Here is a 27392-nt window from a genome sequence, read left to right on the forward strand (position 1 = left end):
GTATTCAGCATACATCATCAGCCTAATGCTATATTCTGTCTCTTGTTAATAACTCCATGGCTACTTTCACTGCTCAGACATCACCTGAGCATTTTAGAATCTTGATAAATATTATCAGATGAATATATTACACTCATTATTTTCAATAATCTCATACATATAAACTCCTAGAGGAATGTGTTTTCTTCTTCTTTTATAGTAACTAGTGGATTACCAGATCTTCACTCAACACTTGGAAAGTAGAACATATTGGGAATCACACCAGGCTTTTAGATGGGATTTGTCCCAACAAGTTGATGGTTGAAACATTTTATGGCATTTTAGGTTTTTACTAATAACTCTATTGGATTTAGAAAGGAGCAGGTGTCTAATAATATCTTAAGAAAGCTACAGAGCTAGGGAGGGAAGAACCTAGAGCATTTTATGATTCAGGGTATAGAGTCCCAGGGATGCTGAACACTGGCCACATTTGCCCAAATATTGGCTACACCAGTGGCTAAAAGATGGGGGAGCAAGGGAACCTTTTTGTCATAGCTAGGACACTTTCATTTTCACTTTTATATGAGATTATTCTTGAATTAGTCATCTCACATATTTCAATGCATTTTCAATGCAGTTCTCAGTCTTGCATTCTTCAGTATATCTTGGAGATCTTTTCATATCAGTACATAGAGAGCTACATTAATCTTTTATTCAGTTGCACAGTATTCCATTATGTAAATGTATCATAGTTTATTCTACCAGTTCCTATTTATAAACATTTTTTGTCATTTCAAACAATGCTCCAGTGAACAACCTTGTACATAAATCGTTTCATAGATGTGCAGAATTTTTGCAGGATAAATTTTCAGAAGTAAAATTGTTGGCCAAAGGATTACATGCATCTTAAATTTTGAGAAATTTTACCCAGTGGATCTCAACAGGGGTTGCATTGCTGAGTACTCCCATTGGCAATATGTGAAAGTGCCCTTTTACTCCCAGCTTCAACAAAGTAGTATTTTTTTAATTTTGGATTTTTGCCAATTGTATAGGTAAAAGATGATATCTCACTGTAAATTTTCAATTTGCCTTTTCCTTATCATGAGTGATGCCAAGATTATTTTAATATGTTTTAATGATTTTGGTAACTGATTTTTATAGGCACCTATTTACCTTTTGTCTTTTCTTTTGATTAGGTTCTTGATCTTTTTCTTATTGACTTATTGCTATTTTTTTCTATATGAGTTGCAAATATTTTTCCCAGTTTGTGTTTTCTAATTACTTTGCTTTGATGTATATATTTTTGCCATATAAAACTTTGCTTTTAATATAATCAGATTTACCAATCTTTTCTATTATGGCTTCTAGATACTGAGTCAGGTAAACAGTCCTTCCCCTGCCAAGATTATGAAAGGATTTGTCAATGTTTTCTTTTGGCACTTTGATAGTTTAGATTTTTGTATTGAAAAATGAAGTCTATTGAATGATATTTTTAATCCAAAAGATATTTTCAGGATAAAAGAGGACCTCGGAAGGAAAAGCCATGATGTTCCCAGAGCTTGATAAGCTATGGTTGACCTGCTGTCATTTGCATGTGCTGTGTGTGCTGTGCTTAGTCACTCAGTCATGTCTGACTCTTTGCGACCCCATGGACTGTAGCCCGCTGTCCATGGGGATTCTCCAGGCAAGAATATTAGAGTGGGTTGCCATGTCCTCCTCCAGGAAATCTTCCCAACCCAGGGATCAAACCCAGGTCCCCCTCATTACAGGCAGATTCTTTACCATCTCAGCCATCAGGGAAGCCCCAAAATACTGGAGTGGGTAGCCTGTCCCTTCTCCAGGAGAGCTTCCTGACCCAGGAATGGAACCAGGGTCTCCTGTATTGCAGGCAGATTCTTTACCAGCTGAGCTACCAGGGAAGCCCATCATTTGCATTGTATGCTAAATCTCATTCCTCTCCTCCAGGGGCTTCTCTGGTGGCTCAGAGGGTAAAGAATCTGCCTGCAATGCAGGAGACCTGGGTTCGATACCTGAGTTGAGAAGATCCTCTGGAGAAGGAAATGGCAACCCACTCCAGTATTCTTGCCTGGAGAATTCCATGGACAGAGGAGCCTGGTGGGCTACCGTCCATAGGGTCACAAAGAGTCAGATACGACTGAGTTACTAACACTTTCGTTTTCTTCCAAAAGCATCAATATAATTACTATGAAAAGACCAATCTGTATTTTAAAAGGAAAATTAAGAATAGCCATGTTTAGCTTTTCAAGGTCTTTGCCTTTCTTCCTTCTGGATTGCTGTTTGTTTCTTTGTTTCTGTGAGAAAGCCATGTGCTAGCAGAGGCTACAAGCTAATGACATTATTTATTGTTTCAAATTCTAGTATCCTATGCAATTCAGCACTAAAATATTATTAATTATGAATTACAAGCTGGTATAAAATGGTGCATAGAACCTAGTCAGAAGTCCTAAATTGATCTGCTATACCCCAAAGCATCTCTCCTTGCCATGATTTCCATCTGCAGTCGATGGAAAGAATGAAATTGTTATTTCAAAAACAGTAAAAAAGCAAATACGTAAAATTTTTAAATGTGTTCTATAGAAAATTAGTTCATGAAGTCATTAGCTGATGATATTTTCAAATGATACAGTATGTGAATTTTTGGAGGGAAGTTCTATATAGAAAACTTTATTTTCCCACACTCTAGTTAGTATTGGCTCACCGTCTTCTATTTTTTACCTTCATTTTCAAAAGTGGTATCTGTCTTAGATACTGGCATTACAGCAGTGAACAAAACAGACACATACCAAAAAAATAAATAAAACTTGTCTTCAAAGTGCTAATATTTGGAGGAGAAGGGCAGAAAATAAACAAATACACACAAAACATAAAGCATATCAGAAGACTGAAAGTACTATAGAGAATAAGAAAGAGAGGGGGGAAAGGAAGTCCTAGGAAAGGGGTGTTTCTTGGATGACTGAAGTCAAAGAATCCTACACATTTAGCAATAAACTTTGAAGGATATGTGAGGATATCTTAAAGTTCCAAATACATTAAAATGACCTTCTGTATCATAGAAAGAACCAGAGCTAAACATACGTAAGTAACCAATTATGTATGAACATATTAGCTCTATTCAAGTTCAGCTTATGTCAAACTTTTCTACAGACATCTCACATGTGCCTAAGTTACTCAGCTGTCTAGTTGAAGCCAGATTCACCAGCCTTTCAGCAATGCTATAGAATTTATTGGGCTTCCCTGGTGGGTCAGATGGTAAAGAATTCATTTGTAATGCAAGAGATCTGAATTTGATCCCTGGTTTGGGAAGACCCCCTAGAGAAGGGAATGGCAACCTACTCTACTATTCTTGCATTTTATTATTGAGAATGAAGGACCAATGTCAATGTGATTAGGCGCTGGTAATATTCTTGTTTAAGTCATGTGATATGATTAATCTTAATAGATGGAACCTTAGCTGAAATAAGACTCAATAGCTATGAGGACCTTTCCTCTACTACTAATGTAGCGTCTCCCCCATGGAAGCCCAAACCTCAGAGTCTGGATATAGTAAATACTGTCTACTAAAATTATAATGCTTCTGAGTTGTTTACTGAACTTCCTTCAGATGTAGTTTATTGACAGAGTGATGTTCTTTGGTTGGCACTCAAGTTCCCCTGTGATCTAGCCCTAATTTGCCTAAATATTACCAGTTTTATTTCTTGCTGCTCTCTTTCACAAACCAAATGATTTGCTTTTCCCAATGATGACCTTTTTTGTTCATACAATTTATTCTTCTTGAAATGATTTATCTTCCCTTTGTATACTTTGAAATCCCATCTATCCTTTAATACCTGGTTTAAAGGATTTTCTATCTGAAATCTCTTTCCTTAACCATTTCTTAAGGTCATTTCTCATATATTTTGTCAAGCCAGCTATCTACTATTTATTTATTTATCTATCTATTGATTGATTGATTGATCAATCATCTATCTATATACCCATCCCCTAAGGTGTTTGATATTTTTATATACTGAATAAATGGATGAATGGTAAAATGGGGTGATAGAGGACTGATGTGGGACTATGAACAAGCAGTAAAATAAAAGTGGTCCTGAGTAGATCCCATAGTCTTATGAAGAATATTAAATAAAATATAAATGAGCCTTGTTTGAATTGATCTAGAACAGGAGAGTCTGTCTGGTGGCTTCCAAGCTGCTATCGTATGTGCTGCTGCTGGTGCTAAGTCGCTTCAGTCGTGTCCGACTCTGTGCGACCCCATAGATGGCAGCCCACCAGGCTCCTCTGTCCACGAGATTCTCCAGGCAAGAATACTGGAGTGGGTTGCCATTTCCTTCTCCATATGTGAGGTAATCTGAAACAAGGTTTCCTTTTAGAAATTAAGAATACTTATAGCTGTTGTATCTAATGTGACTTCCCTGGTGGCCCAATGGCTAAGACTCCACACTCATATCTAAACTACCTCATAAGGATGCAGGCTCTGCTGACCTCTCTCACTTGATACCCGTTGGTATGCTGAGGCTGGATCTTGCCTCCTACCTGAGCTCTAAAGATAATACATTTAATAAGGCTTCTGTGCCTTTGATTAGTTGAATCTGATGCTTTCAAACATCACAGCTTTTCCTAAGATCTGGGCAGCACATGGTTTATTTTTAAAATTCCATTCTTTCTGAATATTTTCCACATGTAAAAGATGTGCTGAGAAAATTAAGGTATTGATATAACAATAAGTCCTGGAACCTCAAGAAAAGGCAAGTACTGAGACACAGCCAGTTGTTAGAAGTGAACTGTGGGAGCATATAGTTTGGCCTCAGTTAGTAACATGACACACTCATATCTGATGAGACTACAGGGAGAAAATAGCACTCCAAGCCCAGAGTCAGGTTTAGTTATGATTTGAAGGTGAAGTCAGTACTATTTAAAGTTTCATTTTATTTATAGGACTCACTAGTAAGTGTAGGGTTTCCAAAAAAGTAGAAGACATAGTTTCTGACCCAGAAGCCTTTCAAAATAATAAACATGAGGAAGCTAATGCAAATATTATTAATACATATGACTGAAACTTATAACTAAACATTCAGAGTAAGTAGGGCACTAACAAATTTATGTAATTGGAAATCTCAAGTTGAAGGGATTTTCTAACTATTCTGTATCATGTGTGAGATAGGGCCATCAGGTGAAATACTGTTGCATACAAATTCCATTGGGCCTCATCACCAGACAAAAGGGAAGAAGGAAAACATCTCTGAAAACTGCTACAGTAACTGAGCTGAGAAATTACTAGACCAAGGAGGCTGAGGAGAGGGAGATAAGAGAATCTAGAAAGTGCTGCCAACATACAGACTGCTCCCAGTATGACTTTCATATACCCAACCTCTACCTGAACCCCTGCCTTACGTCAAGTCTTCCTCTAAATCTGTTATGAGTCTTTTTTTCTATGATTTTATAATGCAATTGCTCTGTGATTTGATAATAGAAGTTAAGCCTATACATTTTCATAATCACCTTCTCTAGAACACATCCATTATGCAAAGGAGGGAAACTTGTACAGCAATAATGATGATGTTTTATTTTAGGTGTACTAAGTGCTTTCGCTTATATTATCTCATTTGGTCCTCACAATAAACCTCTGAGGTAGATGCTATCAATTTTAGAGGTGAGGAAAATGGAGTTCTAGAGAAATTTTATAACATTTTATCTGAGGCTCTCTTTCTCTCTCTCCTACACACACACACACACACACACACACACACACACGCACAGTATTAGAAAGATAATGAAGAGATAAGAAAACTCTGGGCATGATTTGCACCTGTGAGTAAGGAGTCACATAAATCTAATCTGGAAAATAATCTTAAAGAAGGTTTGAAATCAGTCTGGTATAGATTTGAGTCTTAATCTGCTTCTTACTAGATTTGTGACACTTGGCAGTTTTTCAATATTCTTGAATCTGAGATTTTTCATCTGTAATAAAAGAATAATAATAATAACCAAAAGGAGTATTTTGAGAATTAAATGAAATGCTGTAAGTAAACTGCCTAACCCACAGAAAGCAATCAATGGAAGTTACCCATAATAAAGATAATGATTATCAGTCTTTTCTTATTTTCAAGAACAGCAGCAATGAAGGTGGAAGATGCTTAAATTTGTTGAAAGGAGGATAAAGTACTTAAAGGATGTACAGTAACAGTAATACTCTTGTGTCTACATGGAAGAGAGGGTTAATACCCTTTTTCAGAAAATGATCCTGAACAAATAAAAGTGTTGTAATCATTAGGTCAATTGCTAAAAAAAAAAGTATATCACCTCTACGTCTGTGTTCTTCCTTCACTTTTCAAGATCTTATAAGGCCAGATACCTTTCAGAGAAGCATCTCTGTGTGTTCAGGAGAACAGAGTATTTCTGAATCCTCCGGAAATGATTTAAGTGCAAATATTACAATAATTGTGGGGCAACATGAGGTCCCCTCAGCTCCAACTCCGTGGAGATCAGGAGATGGCACAGGGATAACGCTTTTCAGAGAGCAATACCAGATGAAGGAAGACCTGTGAAATTTTGAGAAGTGTCACATATAGCTTATGCTTCTCCAAGAATGTCCTAGAAATTAAAGAAAAAAGCGTGGTATTGGAGGGTGTCCAGGACGCTATAGAGCAAAACATCTCCTGAAACTCTTTTGGGTCCCTCTGCCTAAAGGGATGAAAAGGATCCTTCTTAACTTCTAAAGTATAACAGAGAAGAGACTTTGCAAACTGGACACAACCCACCAAAAATTCAACAGTGGTTACTGTTGGGTCAGAGAATTATAACCTTTTTTTTTTACTTTATTTATGCCTTTTTAATGCTTTCAAATTTCTTATAACTAACCTGAATTACTTTTACATAATTTATTTTGAAGGTTTTTTTTTAGTTCATATATTGTTTTCTAATACAGAGAAAAACAAGGAAAAATTTCCCTCATAACTTTGCAGTCAGACATCCTTATTGGCATTAATTTTTTAATTGAAATAGAGTTGTTGTACAATATTATATAAGTTATAGGTGTGTAATACAGTAATCACAGTTTTTAAATGTTATAACCATTTATAGCTATAAAATGTAGGCTACATTCCCTGTGTACAATATATCCTTGTAGTTTATTTTATACTAATCATTTTTACCTCTTAATTCCCTACCCCTTATTGCTCCTCCTCTTTCTCCCCACTGGTAACCCAGTCTCCACTAGTTTGTTCTCTATATCTGAGTCGTCCTTTTTGTTTTATTCACTAATTTCACTTTTTAGATTCCACATATAAGTGATATCATACAGTGTTTGCCTTTCTCACTGACTTGTTTCACTTAGCTAGTGCCCTCCAAATCTATCCATGTTGCTGCAGATGGCAAAATTTCCTTCTTTTTATGACTGAGTAGTATTCCACTGTGTGTAGCCACATAAATAATATACATATAATGTATATACATGCCACATGTTCTTTATCCATTTATTTGTTGATGGACACTTATGTTGTTTCCATATCTTGCCGATTATAACTAATGCTATGAACATTGAGATGCATTTATCTTTTCAAATTAGTGTTTTTGTTTTTGTCAGATATATACCCATGAGTCAAATTGCTGGGTCGTATGATACTTCTGTTTCTAGTTTTTTGAGAAACCTCCATACTGTTTTCCACAGTGGCTGCACCAGTTTACATTTCTACCAACAACACAGTAGGGTTCGCTTTTCTCCACATCCTCTCCAGCATTTGTTATTTGTGTTCTTTTTGACAATAGCCATTTTGACAGGTATGAGATGATATCTCCTTGTGGTTTTGATTTGCATTTCCCAGATGATTAACAACATTGAGCAGCTTTTCATATGCCTATGTGTCATCTACATGTGCTCTTTGGAAAAATGTCTATTCGGTTTTCTACCCATTTTTTTTTTTGTTTTAATCAGGTTTGTGTGTGTGTGTGTATGTGTGTTGAGTTGTATGAGTTTTTATATACAGTGAATATTAATCCCTTATCAGTTGTATCATTTGCAGATATTTTCTCCCATTTGGTAGGTTGTCTTTTCGTGTTGTTGATGATTTCCTTCTCTGTGCAAAAGCTTTTAAGTTTAAGTAGGTCCTATTTGTTTATTTGTTTAGTTTGTTCTTTATTTTATTTACTTTAGGAGACAGATCCAAAAATCATGCTATTGCAATTTATGTAAAAGAATGTTCTGAATATGGTTTCCTCTAGAAATTTTATAGTATCTGGTCTTACATTTAGGTCTTTAATACATTTTGAATTTATTTTTGCTTATGGTATTACAGAGAATGTTCTAATTTCATTTTTTTACATGTAGTTGTCCAGTCTTCCCAGCACTTTGGCATTAATTTTTAAACATATAATTGAAAAAATATCTGTTGTTGTTGTTCAGTCACTAAGTCATGTCCAACTCTTTGCAAGTCCATGAACTGCAGCATACTAGGCTTCCCTGTCTTTCACTATCTCCCAGCATTTGCTCAAACTCATGTCTCTTGAGTCAATAATGTCATCCAACCATGTCCTCCTCTCCTCCTCTTGCCCTCAGTCTTTCCCAGCATCAAGTAAAATTCTCCTCATCCCTCCAATCATAAGTGTCTTATACAGATTCCCCACAAACAGTATTTATCTATATGCCATTTTGTATCTATATGTGTCCTCATGTTATTCATACAAGAGAGACTATACAGTATATGTCTTATATCTTGTCATATAGCATATAAATCTACTTCATTCTCTTAAACAACTTCATGGTATTCTTTCTAGGGGTATACCACAGGTGTTGAATTAGTTGCTAAATATTTGAGGATGATTACTATCAATACTTTTATAATCAGAAAAATTTAATGCCCATTTTTACATATTTGCTAGACCTTGCTGCTGCTGCTGCTGCTGCTAAGTCACTTCAGTTGTGTCCGACTCTGTGCACCCCATACCTAGAGTAAATCAAAATCTCTCTCTGCTTATTACACAGTCACAGGAGAAAACAATAACAGTGTGTGTGTGTGTGTATGCGTATTTGTATGAACATGATAGAGATAGTTGTCTTGACCCAAAATTTTACAGTATAAAATGTTAGAACAGCCAGAGGTAAGGTGGAGAATGTCTTTTTGTGATTCTGGCTGAATTGTGGCCTCACATGGAAGTCGGCAGACTTCTTGAGAGCTTAATACAGTCACTGATTACAGTATCTGAGATTTTACAGCATTTTCCACTTGAGTTAAAGCTAATTTTGTCTTCAAAATAAAAGACTTCAAAAACACAGAAAATAATTATTTTTTCTCATGCAAGGAACTCATTTTATCTCCTATCATAAAAAGAAAAGCACTAAGAAGTGATTGAAAAGTTGATGCAAAAACAAAACTCCTTTAGTGTATTTGAGCTGTCGAACTTTATTCTTCAAGTAACTTCTAATGTCCCTGGTACCCAAGAAAGAGAGAATCAGATGAAGAAAAGTAATTCATTAATATATCAAGACTTACTATGATGCTAGTAATAAGGCAAGTGAGGCTTCTCAAAACCACACTGTTGCAAGTTAAAAAAAAATTACCCACGTGCTTTTGAATAAGAGGAAGAATTTTGTTTGTGGGCATTGGCATGATTGCTCTATGTAAAATGTGGAGATTGCACAACTCTAATATGGAAAAGTAAATGCACAAGCAAACTATGTTCTAACTATTCTAATCTTCAAAATGTGGTTGCTTTTAATGACACAGAGCATCAAGGTCAAGGGAAGGTGCCCTCAGCAGATGGGAGACTTTCAAAGTGAGAAAGCTTCATTTACATTTAAAATGTATTGAGTTACACATGATTTCTAAGGAACACTTTGTTGTTCTAGTTATAACCGTGGCTCATTTTTGTTATCTTATGTCAAGTAACTGACTTACCTCATATATTTCCCTGGTAGATGTTTTCTGTGGAAAGTCAGGGAGAGAGAGGTAAAGAAGGAAGGTATTCCTCAATGTCTTGTTATAAACTCACTAGGTGTCATTGCTTTCAGTAGGACTCTGGAAAGGAAACTGTCAGAGGACACATCTGTGCCTTGGCAAAAAACAAATTTCATGGTACCTTGACTTTTAACCTCTAATATACAAAGAGAACAGCTTAGAAGTTGTTCTGATGTTTATTTGTACCTATGGTTCCCTGATTTCATTTTATGTTCCTTTATTTTATTTTGAATTTTTCAACATTGAATTCTGCAATATTTACATTTGAACTATGTTTTGTTCAGAAATAGTTTGTTGAAGCTATTCTTTACCATGTATCTCCCTTAACTTTTTAAAAACACAGTGAAATTATTCAAGGTGATTTAGCATTTGGTAACACAGAATGCCTTCAGAAGGCTTGATCTCATCCTTTGTAAGGCTCTTTAGAGATGAGATGCCACACGCTTTCATGTCAATGGTTTAAAACTGATTTTATTCTTTTTCTTCTTATCCTGCTTCCCATTCTGTGTTCTTTCTTCTTGTCCTTCCTTTCTCTCTCCCGGTTTCATGAAAATTCATTTATCTGTGACATTTAAAGACTCTGTCTGAGAGGTGTCTGGAGCTGTGGCCGGCTGTGTACATCAATAGTTTCTTAGAATCTGGCACTCTGTCAATATTTGGGGGCCTCTGTAACCGCACTTAAATGTAGTGCCTGCCAGCTATCAAGCTCTTAGTGTCTCAGTAACGAGTCCAAATGAGTGGATATTAGCATGTCAAATCCTTTCACAACTGGCAACACTTGGTAGACAGTATATGAGCATCTTGTGTTCGCCCTCTGCACTTTCCTGTTTGCTTCATTTATATGATGTCATTTTCCCCTCTATGTACAAAAATAGGAATCTAAAAAAAATGCTAAAATGAAACTGAAGTCAAAAGCATTGTTGCACAGTCTTGATTTGGTGGGTTTTATAGACAGACTTATAATGGTTCCACTTAACAATTTTTTGACTTTACGATGGTGCAAAAGCAATATATGTTCAGTAGAAATGTTACTTTGAATCTTGAATTTTGATCTTTTCCTGGGCTAATGATATGCAATACAACACACTCTCCCAACGGTGGGCATGGCAATGAGCCACAGTTCCCAATCACCCACACAGTCATGAAGGTAAACAAGTGATATGCTTACAACCATTATGTACCCACACAACCATTCTGGTTTTCACTTTCAGTGCAGTATTCAATAAATAATATGAGATATATTCAACACTTTATTATAAAATAGGCTTTGCATTAGATGGTTTTGCCTAACTGTAGGCTAATGTGTTTTGAGCATGTTTAAGGTACACTAGGCTAAGCTGTGACATTCAGTAGCTAGGTGTATTAAATGCATTCCTTACTTAAGATATTTCCAATTTATGATGGGTTTATCAGGATGTAACTCCATCATAAGTCAAGGAAGATCTGTATATAGCTATATACTTTGGCCACCTAATACAAAGAGCTGACTCATTTGAAAAGACCCTGATGCTGGGAAAGATTGAGGGCAGGAGGAGAAGGGGATGACAGAGGATGAGATGGTTGGATGGCATCACTGACTCAATGGACATGGGTTTGGGTGGACTCTGGCAGTTGGTGATGGACAGGGAGGCCTGGCGTGCTGCGGTTCATAGGGTCGCAAAGAGTCGGACATGACTGAGCGACTGAACTGAACTGATACATATATATATATCTATATAGATATATATACATACATATAAGTGATGCACTTTTATTATATTTTAGGTGTTTCTTTTTGCTTAGGTTATGATGTTTCAACCAGAATTGTTGCTGCCATTTTATGGTAGAAATGCATATATATAGTTGTCCCTTCATCTCCATGAGGGATTCTTTCCAGGACCCCCACAAATACCAAAATTCACAGATGTTCAAGATTCTTCCATAAAAAAGCATCCATGGATGTGGAAAGCAGACTGTATGGTGGGATGTTCTAAGTAAAGTCTTCCTAGACTATGTATCAACCTAGTGTGATAGAGATTTAGCTACATAGTGAAGAAATATTAATGATTTAGAGAGATAAGGTTGTTCTCTGGAACAAAAACTATTTACATTTTCAAATGTTTCTTAGAGTCTGCCCTACTGTACCAGTGAAATGACCCATTTATAAACTGAATCATTAAAGCAGTATTATGTCAACTTCCCCATGAACTGCCATAGATAATAGCATATTGACCTTTCAAGGTTTGTAAGGGAGACCAGTAATAAGGCAACACTTTAGTTTCTAAACTATCATGTGCTCTCAACCCATGTGTAACTTGTCCATACCTTGTAATGAAAATACCTCAAGAATCTGAACTTTAACAAAAGGAAGTAGAAGATACGAGTGTCTTGGAGATCTGCTAATACTAGAATAGTATGGAAGAATTTCCCAAGCTTTAGGTTATGCTCAGGTCAAATAATCCAGGTTTCCAGATAGCCAAGAGACTATCCTGGAATTCCTGAAGCCCCTTGATTGGGTCAGTAATGGCCTTTTCCTTTAATCCATTGGATCAGCAATAAATTCTTCAGTCGAATGAATTCAGCCAAGCTTCATGTAACTCACAGATCTTTCCCAGTCTGGATTTTCACTAAGTCCTTAACATTTGAGCATTTGCTTTCATGTGGGCTGCTATGATCTGTTATATACCATAGAAGATTTTAGGGTGGTTCTTGTTGAAATTGAGAAAAGAAATGCCTAAGGAACAGCATTAGTGCAATTTCAATATAACAACTGAAGATAAACTTAGGACTTCCAGGGCCCTTAGTTATACTTCAGAAAGGGAAATACACATATCTATTTGCCTAATAATTAGGAGTTACTTATCAGACTAAAAGTTCATTTTAACTCCAGATTTTTTTTATGACATAATACAGAAGTCATCAATTTAATTCAATCAGCTGCCATCTTTGGCAGGAGAAAAGTCCCTTGGGAGTTTGCATTGAACTAGACACTGTGGATGGTCAAAGGAATGTCACAGGGGCTGCAACCACCAGAAATAATCTGGCAGTGTAAGGGTAAGCCTCAAAAAAAAAAAAAAGAGAAAGGGCACAAAAAATGAAAGAATAGGAAAAAAGAAAACATAGGTATACATGGATACGTAACATCAGATCCCTGCATCAAGGCATTCGGTATTTTTCTTTCCAGTTTCATTTACAATAGAATATAGTAACATGTATAATTTCTAATGAAGAGATAAACATGCTCTCCTGCCTCTGTCTATACTTAGATATGTTCTTGTGGTCCCAGAGAGGAGGAAAATAAAAAACAACAATATGCCATATTAGTCACAAGATTTTTACACCACCAAAACCTCATCTCAAGACATATTAGAAAACATTTTCAGAATCTTCTATGGATGAGTTAGAAACATGTCTTTATTACTGTCAGTAAGACTCATCTGCTGGGCTAAGAACTTACCCTCCTTTTGCTCTGAACTCAGAATTTTATGAGCATACATTGTTCTTTATTTATGTTCTTTATTGTATACTATGTGTTTAATGTTAGACACTAATCCTTTCTAGGGCAGAGCAAGAAACAGGAATAAGATGAGAACATAGGATTAGCCTGCAGAATTTATAGTTAAGAACAGGAGGAATTTTGTTTTCTTTTGGATCATTTTTAGACACACTTTGGAACTGTATTTGAAATTTGATGGGCTATAATTTAGCCATCTCTTTTCATTAATAGTAAAATGTTCTCTTGCATAAAGCAGGAAAGATTTGGGTTCTTCTTCCTTAGAAATCTTTCAGCTCTTTTCTTTCCTGGTGTATATTTTGTTTACTCTCATAGAGTGACATGAGAAAAAAGAGAACAGTGGGACCAAATTGCTGGAAATATGTCTGATCCTACCACAGCAGAAAAGGCACATATATTAACTCTTTTGCCTTGGCTGTCCCTGCCAAAAAAGAAATAGCTGCCTAACTATATGGCTAATAATCAACAGAACAGTTGATAGGGTTGTTTAAAAGGTCTATCTTTTATACATATATATATATATATATATATGTATATGCTCTTTTTTAACTTCTTTCCCCATAGAGGCCATTACAGAGTATTAAGTAGAGCTCCCTCTGCTATACAGTAGTTCCTTATTAGTTATCTGTTTTATATGTAGTAGTATGTATGTGTCAATCCCAATCTTCTAATTTATCCTCCCTCTTTAACCCCCAGTGATGATAAGTTTATTTTCTATATCTGTAATTCTATTTCTGTTTTGTAGATAAGTTCCTTTGTATAGTCCACGTATAAGCAGTATCATATGACATTTGTCTTTCTGTGTCTAACTGACTTCACTCAGTATGACAATCTCTACGTCCATCCATGTTGCTGCAAATAGCATTATTTTGTTCTTTTTCCTGGCTGCGTAATATTCTGTTGTATATGGATATCATATCTTCCTCTGTTGATGGTCATTTACTTTGTTACACACCTGAAATTAACACAACATTGTAAATAAACTATACCCCAATAAAAATTGAAAAAATAAAATCACATTATTAACCTAACAATCAAAATATAAAAATGAAACTTTTTTTAATTAAAAAAGTGTATCTTAACATAAATTCAAATCTATTTTATTACGTAGATGAGCTTTGTTGATGCTTCCATGATACCTTAGTGCTAGGCACCACTAAAATAGAGAAACACAACCCCCACCCCAAAAGGCAACAGAAGCAAATGGCCTATCTAGTTCCAGTCACAAGGTTACCTTTATTCAGACATCTGCCCTCCTCTATTTTTGGCCAATAAATTGTCATTTTTATTTTTAGTTTATTAGTGACTGAATGATTTTATACTGACTACAGCTTCTGCCTTCCTAAAAATCTGCTTGCCAACTTTTAACTCAAAGTAAGAGGTGTTATTACTACCAAAGGAGTGCTTTTCAGTACTCACTTTGAAATCTACTTTTACAAAAGGGTTCAGTTCAGTTCAGTTGCTCAGTCGTGTCCAACTCTTTGCTACCCCATGAATCACAGCATGCCAGGCCTCCCTGTCCATCACCAACTCCCGGAGTTTACTCAAACTCATGTCCATCGAGTCAGTGATGCCATCAAGCCATCTCATCTTCTGTCGTCCCCTTCTCCTCCTGCCCCCAATCCTTCCCAGCATCAGGGTCTTTTCCAATGAGTCAACTCTTCGCATGAGGTGGCCAAAGTATTGGAGTTTCAGCTTCAACATCAGTCCTTCCAATGAACACCTAGGACTGATCTCCTTTAGGACGGACTGGTTGGATCTCCTTGCAGTCCAATGGACTCTCGACTCTTCTCCAACACCACACACAGTTCAAAAGCATCAATTTTTCGGCGCTAAGCTTTCTTTACAGTCCAACTCTCACATCCATACATGACTACTGGAAAAACCATAGCCTTGACTAGACGGACCTTTGTTGACAAAGTAATGTCCCTGCTTTTTAATATGCTATCTGGGTTGGTCATAACTTTCCTTCCAAGGAGTAAGAGGGAGGGAAATAATACCAAATTTCTGAGATATACCTATGAGAATGGGGATCATTGCTTTTGAAAAGCCACTGCTTTTGAAATAATCATATGTTCCTCCATAATGAAAGTGTTCTCTTACCCAATAATTATAAAGCAGTTTCTATTCATGTAATGGTTGCTCAGAAGTGACCTGCTTAACTAGCAGTCATGGACCCAGAGACCATCCATGTATCCCAAAGTAATGAATGTTGAGTTATTTCTGTGAATCTCTTGAAACTGAATGTTGGAAGTGGAATACCTTGGGTATAAGAATAGATTATGCTGTTTAGAAAATATATAATGTAGATTTTTATAGAATAAAATTCTCTAAAAGCAATATATGGGTCAAAATAGACAATCGATTAGATGAAATATTAGATTAGACTAAGTATAATATTTTGGAGAAAGTTTCTCTATAAATTTAATAAATGAGCTGCTTAGTAACAACATTATTATATTTATATTCAATGAAATTCAAAATTAAAGTCATGATAGAAATTCAGACTCTTACATAAATGGTGCTCTGTGACCTGGAAAACAAATTTATGGTTACCAAAAAAGAAAGGGGGTGGGAGAGGAATAAATAAGGAGTTTGAGATTAGCAAATACAAATTATTATATATAAAATCAATAAACAATGTCCTACTGTATAGAACAGGGAACTATATTCAATATCCTATTATATGCCACGATGGAAAAGTATATGTATATATGCACATAACTGAATCACTTTGCTATACACCAAAAACTAACACAGTATTGTAAATCAACTGTAGTTCGATTTAAAAAGAGTGGTGCTTTGTGGCTGATCACCCAAGAAACACAGTTATGCTCTAGCTCACCTTTCTGGTTTGTGAGTGATGATACCTTTATATGTACCTTCACTGTCTCTTCATGCCAAAATGAAACTCACTATTTGGGAAACTACCATTTACAACCATTTAATACTACTATCACAGAGAAGGAAATGGCAACCCACTACAATATTCTTACCTAGAGAATCCTGTGGACAGAGGAGCCTGGTGGGCTGCTGTCCATAGGGTCTCACAGAATCAGACATGACTAAAGTGATTTAGCATGCATGCATGCATTGGAGAAGGAAATGGCAACCCACTCCAGTATTCTTGCCTGGAGAATCCCAGGGACAGAGGAGCCTGGTGGGCTGCCATCTATGGGGTCGCACAGAGTCAGACAAAACTAAAGCGACTTAGCAGCAGTAGCAGCAGCAGCAATACTACTATCTGCAAGTTATAAACATGGAAGTCTAACCTATGTGCAATAAACTATCCCAGGAAGGCCTTGGTAAAACTTATTTGGCAATCCTTTGACAATACAAGGACTCTAGGTATTAACCATCTTAAGGCCATGCTGTATAATACCTTGTCTTCTTTCTGAGTCCAGTGAGAGCTTTGGTGAACTAAGGCAAAGCTAGAGTTATGATCTAACTCCATGTAAATGGCAGAACTTTTGATTTTGTCTCAAATGACAAGCAAACAAAAACCATTTCTAAACTGCTTATTTGATGCTAAGAACTTCAGAATTCTCAGTAGTCAATATGGAAAAATGTAGAAATGGTATGCCATCTTGGATTCTGTTTTTTTACTACCTTGACTAATAGACACATGTTTTCCAATATTAACAAATCCAGTGTATTCTAAATCACTGGTAGCAGCATTTCAAAAATCTCAAAAAAATGAATTTTAGTGTAAAATTATATTTTAAGGAGGAATAGTCAGGGAAGAGTGATGCAAAATCCCATGAGCAATGGGACACCAGGAATTCTAAACAGTTAGTTGTAAATCACTGTTTTAGATGTCAGACAGGGAATGCATGCTTTGAAAGTACAGTGCTTTTATGCACAGTTTCCAAATAACAACAATGGGGTCGCAAAGCGTCAGACACGACTGAGCGACTGAACTGAACTGAACTGAAGACGTAGATATAACCATCCACTTCCGAAAAAAGATAGTCATTTGAAATTAATATTCCCTAAAACAGAAAATCAACAGAATGTTGTTAAATAAAATGTAATGTTAATATTCTTCAGGAAGAAAAACAAACATCACAAGTGGCAACTCATCCCACTCTCTCGTCATTCATATCTGAGTTCATATATACATGTTGGCTTGTACGTCTTAACTACTAAACTAACACCACATACTTGAATATGAATATCCACATTTTTTCTTTTCTTTAAGGTTGTCTTCTTTCTCTATAAATTTGTTTCATACAAAGCAAGGCTTATAACTTTGTTTTTAAATCTTCTTGCAAGTCATATTTTCCATTATCTATGATGGTTTGGTAAATGTCACTGATGGACTGAAAATAAAGAATGGCTAGTTTCAAGGGAAAAACAACATCTAGAAGTAGAGCATAGAAAGTTAATCAAGAGTATAAAATGTAAAACTGAGATTTAAGCATAGTTTTAATAGTTGATTATGTAAGAAACACGAAGAATATAGATGTTTCTACTATTTCCTCTATGCATAGATCATACACTTAACCATATTTGTTTGAAATTCAACTGAAATTAGGTATGAACACCTTGGAGAGAAAAAAGTTATTAAACCCCTTCCAGTAAAATTTAAAATTAAAGACATGGAAGCAACCTAAATGTCCATTAATGGATGAATGGATAAAGAAGATGTGGTACATATATACAATGGGATATTATTCGGCCATAAAAAAGAATGAAATAATGCCACTTGCAGCAACATAGATGGACCTAGAGACTGTCATACTAAGTAGAGAAAGTTACACAGAGAAAGACATACATCATATGATATTGCTTATATGTGAAATTTAAAAAAAAATGGTACAAGTGAACTTATTTACAAAAGAGAAGCAGAGTCACAGATGTAGAAAACAAACTTATGGTTATCAATGGGAGATAAGGGGAGGGATAAACTGGGAGATTGAGATTGACATGTATACACTGTGTGTGTGTACACTCAGTCATGTCTGACTCTTTGCAACCCGATGGACTGCAGCCCACCTGGCTCCTCTGTTCATGGAATTTTTCAGGCAAGAATATTGGAGTGGGTTGCCATTTTCTACTCCAGACATATACTACTATATATATAAAATAGATAACTAATAAGGACCTACTGTATAGCACATGGAAACTCTACTCATTACTCTATAATGACCTACATGGGGAAAGAATCTAAAAAAGTGTGGATATATGTATAACAGATTCACTTTGCTGTATACCTGAAACTAACACAGCATTGTAAACCAGCTATACTAAAATAAAATTAATTTCAAAAAAAAATTTAAGGAGAAGTCAAAACATTGAGATTGTTTCATCTTTTAAAAAAAAGAAGGTTGAGATAGTGAGCTGAGACTAGTTTTTTTTAAGCAAGTTATGGGAAGTAAGATATAAGACTTTCTTTTCACTGAGGCTGCATGGTGATGAAATAGGCTTACACTGCAACAGAACATGTTTAGGTTTGAAAATGAGGTAGACTCTTGATAGTGAGGCTTCTAAACACTGAAAGAGAAGTTCTGGGTTGTCTTATCTAAAGTTCTTAAACCTAAACAGGATAAACTCACATCTTTATAGAATATTCTAAATGTGTCAAGAAGGGAAGGAGCGCCTTTTCTAGGTGATTCTCATGATTCAGGACTTTCTTTTTCTCTCTCTTTTTAAAATCACTATTGCTCAGAAACAAACACTGCTAAAAAGCCACCAGGACTGCTAAATGTTCTTGGCCAAGGTGAAAACAGAAGTGCCACCCATGTTTTAGTGGAGAATTCTCCAGAATCTCCCTATGCTACCCTTTGTTCCATATGATCACATATATAACCATCACACTATGTTACCATTATTGCCTATAATAATTGATTTACTATAAACTTGGAATTGTGGGTACAGCTGCTGAAAAAACTGCTTGTGAACAAAGAGATTAGAACTTTTTGTTCAGTGTTCTGTAAAGAGGTACAGTAGACTTTTAGTGGAAAAGTTAGCACATTTCACTCTCTGCTTTTTGCTCTCAGTATTCAAAGTCAGACTCATTTCTATTAAATCATTCCCTTCCTGTGACACTAAGTATTTCTGATTCATCTCCAAAAATATGAAACCAATATGTGTTGGTGGTATTTGGTTAAGAAATAAGGGGAGATGACCACAGTATACAAGGAGGAAAAAAAATATATCCCCAATTTAAAAGAAGAAAAAACATATAGTCTACCTCTTCCTACCTGCCAGGTTCTCTTCTAGGAACTAGAGATGCATGGATAAACGTGCCCATTGCTGAAGAGTGAGCACAGACAGGAAGGAGAAGCAGACATAGAAATAGAGACCTAGGGTGTGAAGACGTGGAAGTTGGAGTAAAGGAAGGTGAAAAATACTGTATAGATATGCCTGGGACATTTCTGTTTTATGCCTATGATCTTGGTATAATTATTGATAGAGTCCTTTTACCCTCAAAAAGTGGCTTTGTTTGGACAGTAAACTCTGTGGTCACCCTATGAATAGCTGTAGCTGTCAAGTCTGCCTGAGGTGGCCTAGAAAGATCTTCCCCAGGATAGGACAGAAAATCAAAGAGATTAAGAATGCTTTGCCATTTGTGTTATCTACATCCAAAAGGAAATGATAAAACTGGGTAGACTGACTGCCTTTCCTTTCTCCCAGGGTTGACAGAGGGGTAGAAAAGGTATTCAAGTTCTGTGTGGTGAGGGAAGAGGGACATGGCAAAAAAACAATCTAAACCCCTTGTTTGTATATGAAATGCACAAGAGTTGTCATTAAATGAACCATTAAATTACGAATTCCCAGAAGCTCTCAGGATTGGAGGACCTAGTAAAAAAAAAAAAGAACTAGAAGCCATGAAGGGGAATTTAGAAAGACAAGTTAAGATTTAACAATAGGAAGAACATTTTGTACAAACAGAAGTCCTAGAGCAGGACTGGGTTGCCTGTGAGGTTAAGTGCACCATGTCCCTGGCGGTGTGCTATAGAGACTGAATAGCCCCAGCAAGCAAACTCAGGCACCAGGTCAAGACTCAGACCACAGGACTTTAGGGTCCTTTACATATTTCCCTGAGATTTTATGATTCTGCATGATGCATGGTGACTTTCTGAGTAGCTTTTAAGTAAGAATCTTGTGCTTGGGGAAGTATAAACACCAGGAAACTAAAAGTTTGTGTAAGCTAAAACTTCTTATGATCCACTCTGAACACACACTAAACACGGACTGAGGAAAGCCACTGCAGATCTCACTGAGCTCTTTCTTTGCCACTTGTGCAAGGTAAGCAGCCGTTAGACATGTAATACTCAGAAGAGGTGCCTCACTCAGGCCTCCACCTCTCGGACTCATTTTGAGATAGAACAGCTGCAGTCTTGCTAACCAGTTTGATTTGCATAGCTCTGAGTTACATAGGGAAAACCTGTGGCAAAGCTATCATTAAGGAGAAACAAAGCAGAAGACTGAACAAAGGCTACATTCTGTGCAAAGTTGGAAGTTTAGACTGTTTCAGTAATCCTTGTCATGGTAAGAAAGATGGCTGCCCCTCCCCCACACCTAAAAACAATAGCAGACAAGTGACAAAAGAAGTCTCCCTGGAGGTAACTTGGGAGCAAAGAGTAGGGTGAACTAGAGGCTATGCATAAGAAGAGAGAGAAAGAAGTTGGCATGGACACAGGGAGATGGAGCCAAACACCACCGCACTCATGGCACAAAGATATGTGATTTAGGTTAGAATCCCTTCCACCTCTTCCCCAGTGCATTTCAGTCGGACTAGTTCAGGTCGTAGCAAAAGGAACAACATCTTGATGAAGCTCAGCTTTCCCAGAGGCCTAACAAGGGTGCAACACAGTTAAAGTCAGAATGATCTCACCGGGCCTTTTATATCAAATTCTTGAATATCTACATTTTAAGATGAAAACGTTTTCCAGTAAACTAGGGAGAAATGTTTTCTGCAGGCAGTGGAAGTGACTTTAGTTCTTTAGCAGTTAAGAGTATTAGGGCTTTGGATGAAGGGAAAATAGCTTCACACCTTTGCTACTTACAGATTTATGGTGAAGTATTTGAATTTCTCTAAAGTTTTAGTTTCCACAAGTGAGAAGAAATTGATAATACACACACCATAGAGCCATTGTAAAGATGATATTAGACATGTAAATTGTGTAGTGCTTGTAGTGTCTGGGAAATGATTATTAACGATAAAATTTTTATTCAGCAAGGACATTTATCCATTTCTGTAACATTCTTTAGTCATCCATACCAAGCTCTGACTCATGTTTCATCATCACTTTCTGGCTGGTCCTTAACACTCTAACTCTGTTCCAGCTTTCACTTGCTTCCCTAGATATTGTAAGTGTCTGCCTTCTCGCTTCAGAACTTCATGCTTCCATGTTCTTTAAGAGGTATACCTAGAACCATTTGGAAATTCAGTGCCAATAATGGACAAAATTTGAAATCATAAGGAGAATACATGGCTTTTAGGAAATACTGTTCTTGAGTTCTGAGGGCATTCTTCATGTTTTATGACATTGACCATGAGACCATTCATGGCAGGTAAACAAGGAATAGGTATTATTATTATGTACCCTCCTCCTAGGAGGTTAAAATGACTCACTAAAAGTCACTCAGCAATCTCAGATGAAGAATCTGAGGAGACAGTCTTGAACTCTTGACCCAAAATCTGCCCTTTGCTATGCAAAAGTCATCCTTGGTAGGATGATCCCAAGTATTAATTTTAGATTATGATATTACCTTTTGCCAAACACTTAAAACGTTTCCTGGATTTGGATTGGGCCTCCGGTTACCCTCAGAACTTGGGGAGAAGGACATGTAAGTTCTCTTCTCAACAGTTAAAGCAGTCTTTGTCACCAAGACTATCATATGTTAGATCACATGTCAGTGTCTGTGACACAGTCAGGCCTTGGCTTCTCAGGATCTACTCATTACAAGTGAGTTTATGGGCCTTGAAGCATATGGCCTTGATATATGATCCTAGAGCAAAAGAGCAAGGTATTTCAAGCTGGCTACAATTTTATTGACTCTTACAGGCTTGCTTTGTAGTCATTCCAATAAACTAGATGAGAAATTTCTGATGCTCCAAGCTATCCAGTCCCCAGGACTCCATTTCATGATTCAGAGTCCAACTAAACAACTCAAGAGTGCTTTTGTGTGACACTGTGACCACAGGGATAAATAATTGCTTAGTAATTCTCTTTGAGGCAGAAAATTCTAAACATGGAGAAACCATTTCCCCTTAATGGGAGCCAGAAATCCTGTAAGTGCTTGAAATGGCATTCACAAGTCTGAATGGTAAACAGATAAAAACAGGAGCGCACCAGTTGCACAAATGACTTGCTTGTCACAAACTTGTCATTGCAGTAATCTAACATTTCTTTCACAGAGCCCGATGGAAAGTATGGAACAAACAGGCCCTGCTGACGTTTTGGCTCTGCTAAGCCTTCCTCCAAGCTAAAGCATCTGCAGCATCTTCCTGTTCTAGACCCTTTATCTGCTGAAGTTAGCTGATACTGTACATGTCAAAGAAATGTTTGACTATTGCATTAACAAGTTGATGACAAGCAAGTTATTCCTGCAATTGAAATGCTTCTGCTTTTAGCAGGCTGCCATTTTGACCTTCATCTTATTTTACAAAAGAACCAGAACAGAGCAGAGCCCTGGGAACATTCAGTATCCCGGTATCATTGCCCTAGGCTTGAGTCCACTGTCTAGGGTGGTCCACTGTCTTAGCTGTAGTGGTATAGTGAACATATCAGGCAGTTCCATCAAGTTTATAGATGGGATTTTCTGGTAAAACATAAATGGTATAAACACATTGGACTGTCCCAAGATTTCCTATTACTGAAATAAAGTGAGCCATACAGAAATTCATTTCCTCCTCCACCCTCTCCACCCCAAACACACACATGCTCATACACGGGTCTGTATATAAAATGTTAATACAAAAGTCCCTTCTTATCCTCAGTTCCACCTTCCCCAGTTTCGGTTTCAGTTAGCCACAGCCATCTGCAGTCTGAAAGCATTAAATGGAAAATTTCAGAAATAAACAGTTCATTAGTTTCAAATTGTGCACTGTTCTGAGTAGCATGATGAAATCTCATGCCATTCCACCTGGGATGTGAATCATCCCTTTGTCCAGAGCACCCCACCAGTTACTCACTTAGTAGGCAGCTCGGTTATGAGATCCACCGAGACAGTACTGCAGTTCTTGTGTTGAAGTCGCCCTATTTTACTTAATAATGGCCCCAATGCATAAGAGCGGTAATACTGGCAAATCAATTATGCCAAAGAAAAGCTGTAAAGTGTTTCTTTTTGTTGAAAAGGTGAAAGTTCTCAACTTACTAAGGAAAAAAAGTCATATGCTGAGGTTACTAAGATCTCTGGTAGGAATGAATCTTCTCTCAGTGAAATTGTGAAGAAGGAGAAAGAAATTCATGCTAGTTTTGCTGTCGCACCTCAGACTGTAATTGCTGTGGCCACAGTGCATGATGAGTGCTTAGTGAAGATGGAAAAGTCATTTGATTTGTACAGAAAGATATTTTGAGACAGAGAGATCACAGTCATGTAACTTTTATTACGATATATTGTTATATTCTTTCTGTTTTATTATTAGGGGGTGTTAATCTCTTACTGTGCCTGATTTGTAAATCAAACTTTATCATAGGTATGTATGTACGGCAAAAGAGATAGTGGATATGAGGTTTGGCACAATCTGTGGTTTCAGGCATCCACTGGGGTTCTTGGAACCTAGCCCCCTTGGATAAGAAGGGGGTACTGTAGCTGAAAGATTTAATGAAAATTATAACCAGTTTTACACAGCTTTTGCCAGTTCTTGGATTGCCTCCTATCAGTAAGCTCTCCTCACCTGCTTCTCAAGTAGCATAACATCTGAACCAGTCTAAGCCTAATCAGAGCCACGCCCTCATCCCCTAGAAAGAGAGCTGTGTCCTTCAGCCTCCTCGCAGAAACCCGGGGCAGCCCTTTCTAAAACACCACTAGTTCATCTCCAACTTGAGCAGCCAGTAGGGAGTGCTCACACACTGTGCAACTTCAGACTCTTGCCTTTCCGCTTGAGAGGCCCTCCCCTGTCAGGGGGACCCACCCTTGGTGTGCCCTGAGTGTGTGTCTGGTGGGTCCCAGGTTTATCAGCGTGCAGCCAGAGCTGGAGCCTGAAACTGGAGCCTTGCCTGTTGCTCCCAAGCATTCTGCCTCTGCTGGTGCCTTAGGTGGATCAGCACTTGGAGCAATGGAGCTTTCACCCCAAAGACTTTGGCCTTTTCATAAAGCGGAGCTTCTATTGTTCATCAAGGTGTCAGTCGCCCTGCATTCTTTTCATACCTCTCTGTAAGGGTTAAGGGCAGTTGCTTGCGTCTTATCTGGTTTAAATGTTGACAGAAAACGCTGCATTCTCAGATTTTTTTTCTGGTTGATGCCCCAGGTGCTTTCATTTTTAAAAGTCTTGTGTAAAAATGATGATCATTGTTCAGCCATGAGAACTCAAATTTCTTGCCAAAATAGTGATGGGGCTTAATTTTCTTTTAGATTTGGCAAACTGATCACAATGCTGTCTCCCAGATGAAATGTTTAATTCCCATCCTAGGTATCTCAGACTGTAATCTATACCTCAGCCTTGTTACCTCAGAAGACAGGTGGGAAAGGTGTGTGAAGAGGGTTGTGTGTTTTACACAGTTAAGAATATTGCCCCAGGAAAAGGAAGTGAAGGTAGTTTGAAGTGGCAATTATAACTTCTGTCACAGAAAACATGTAAACAAACCATTGAATTTTAAAAGAAATTTTAGTGACTTTTTTCTTCTTAAAGTTCCTAATATGATTTCTGTAATGATTTTCTGTTTTCTTTCTTCATAGAACTTAAACGGCAAAGAAATGATATGCTATTTTTGATTCAGGAAAAAATAAAAATCTTTTTATATGGGAACTCTCTTTTTAAATATACGTTAGGGAATAGATAATGGCAACAAAAAAAAATGTTCTCTCTTCCTGTTCAGAGAGATAGATGATTAGTATATGTGCTTTTAATATATATTTATTTACTATTTGGTTGTTTGTTTAAGAAAGGAAGGAAGAAAACAAAAACTCTTGTGCTGGAGTGATTTCCTTAAATTCATAGAATGATGGAACTGGAAACGAGCTTGATGATAGGGCTATGCCTTTGTGTCGCATGTCCACTTCACAGATGTGGACACTGAGACCAGACCTGTTTTATAACAGGAACCAAGGTAAACACAGCAGGACTGTGGCAGAGCTAGACCTAACTCATGGTCTAACTTTCAATCCAGCCAATATTCTCTCCGAAATTACATAATTTTTAAAAAACTTTTTCTTTGAAACAAAGAATGATTTACATTGGCGTGCTTAAATCTAACAGGATGTTTGCTTTTGGAAAAACTGTCTGTAAATTAGCTAAGCTAATTCAGGAATGTACAGTTGAACAGTTTTGAGACATTTCTTACCAAGCTATATTTTATCTGAGTTGTATAAGGAACCATTATAATTTCAATTATTTCTTTTCTCTTGTAAGATTTCACAGAAACACTTTCCCTTTCCCGTTTTGGCACCTGAAAACATGAACTTTTAAATGAATCTGTTTCTTTTATAAGTATTCATTTAAGTAGGTCATATTCTATAATTCTTTGAGATAAAAAAAATCTTATCAGATTAAAAGAAATCTGTTTTTTATTCCCATTTTTAGCCACATACGAGTTGGTCCTTGTAATCATCGGTTTTAACAACACATTAAGTTAAAATTAAAACATCAATGTTTTTGTTTGTTTTGGTTCTTTCTGTTTAACACAATGGGAAAAAATAAATGCATTTACCTTTTTGCAGCTATAATAATTATATACTCCATTTTTCATTTATGCAAAACTTATTTTTGAGGGTTTCCTTTTTGTTTCATTTCTCTATTTTTGCATTTTCCAAACATCTGTACCGTGGCTGGTGGCGAGAGTAGCAGTGGCTGGCACTTTTCCTCCACGCTTTGAGAGAAAGAGAATTGGCTGGAATAAAACCTTGCTTTCCATATGGTTAACTTGAAATACAGCATTGAAAAGGTATTGTCTCTTTTTCTTTTCTGAAACCAGAGGTGAAGCCCAGAAACAAATAGCAATATTAATGCCAAACCACCTGTTGATTCACATCAAAAAAATCCTTGGCAATCCCCCACTTCATATTTGAAACACCTAAATGGATGACTGATCTTTGTGCATTGGTAGCATTGTATTAATACATGATGCTGGTCATTCAAGAAAGCCTAGATTCTACACATAGTCAAAAAGTGAATTGAAAGTTTTGCTTTGATTCAACTAAATGATCACTTTGTAAGTATGCTTGGCTGTGAAGTGTTTATTGATTCCTGGAACAGTTGGACCCAGTGTCAGGACAGTGAAGAGGAAAAGATGACACTAGTGTTTTCTTTTACCTTGATCAATTCTAGTTAGGAAAAGCAATAGTGTGTCCTGTCATTTTTTAATGTAAAATGTTTCAAACATATAAAAGTATGAATTATCATATGAACATACAAGTATCCAGCACACAAGTTAAACAAACCTCGGTGTAGAAAATTTATTTCCAAACCTGTTTTTATCGTATTATTCTAAGTTATGTATAGTGAAGTACACAAATTAATTGTATAGCTTGATGAGATTTTATGTGAGTATACATCCATGCAACAATATTTAATCCAACATACAAAACATTCACAATACCTAGGAGAATCCCTCATGCCCCCTTACAGGGAATATCCTCCAAAACTTTAACAAAAGATTAAAAACAGAGCAACTCTTCTGATTTCTATCATCATGAATTAGTTTTACATAAGCCATATATTATGAGTTATATAAAATGAACTTTACTGTATGTGTCACTAAAATCTGAGTCTCTAATTGTTAGACATTATTTCTGGTATTTCCCAATTGCCACAAAAATTGTAGTCGACATTTCTG

The 27392-nt window shown here is 36.7% G+C and overlaps 1 protein-coding gene across 48 annotated transcripts in view; it reads left to right on the forward strand.

Moving 5' to 3' along the window:
• Nucleotides 1–27392, forward strand: part of ZBTB20 (zinc finger and BTB domain containing 20) — an 825041-nt gene that overhangs the window by 550028 nt on the left and 247621 nt on the right. For 20 of the 48 annotated variants that reach the window (XR_014077377.1, XR_014077376.1, XM_081572056.1 and 17 more), the window contains one exon: nt 26402–26501. The exons of the other annotated variants lie outside the window; for them this stretch is intronic. The gene's annotated coding sequence lies outside the window, so the exon portion shown is untranslated. The remainder of the gene's footprint in view (nt 1–26401; nt 26502–27392) is intronic. 48 annotated transcript variants of the gene reach the window in all.

The sequence above is a fragment of the Giraffa tippelskirchi genome, chromosome 2, assembly GCF_054371585.1.
Source record: "Giraffa tippelskirchi isolate mGirTip1 chromosome 2, T2T-mGirTip1v1.2.pri, whole genome shotgun sequence".
NCBI classification, from domain to species: domain Eukaryota; kingdom Metazoa; phylum Chordata; class Mammalia; order Artiodactyla; family Giraffidae; genus Giraffa; species Giraffa tippelskirchi.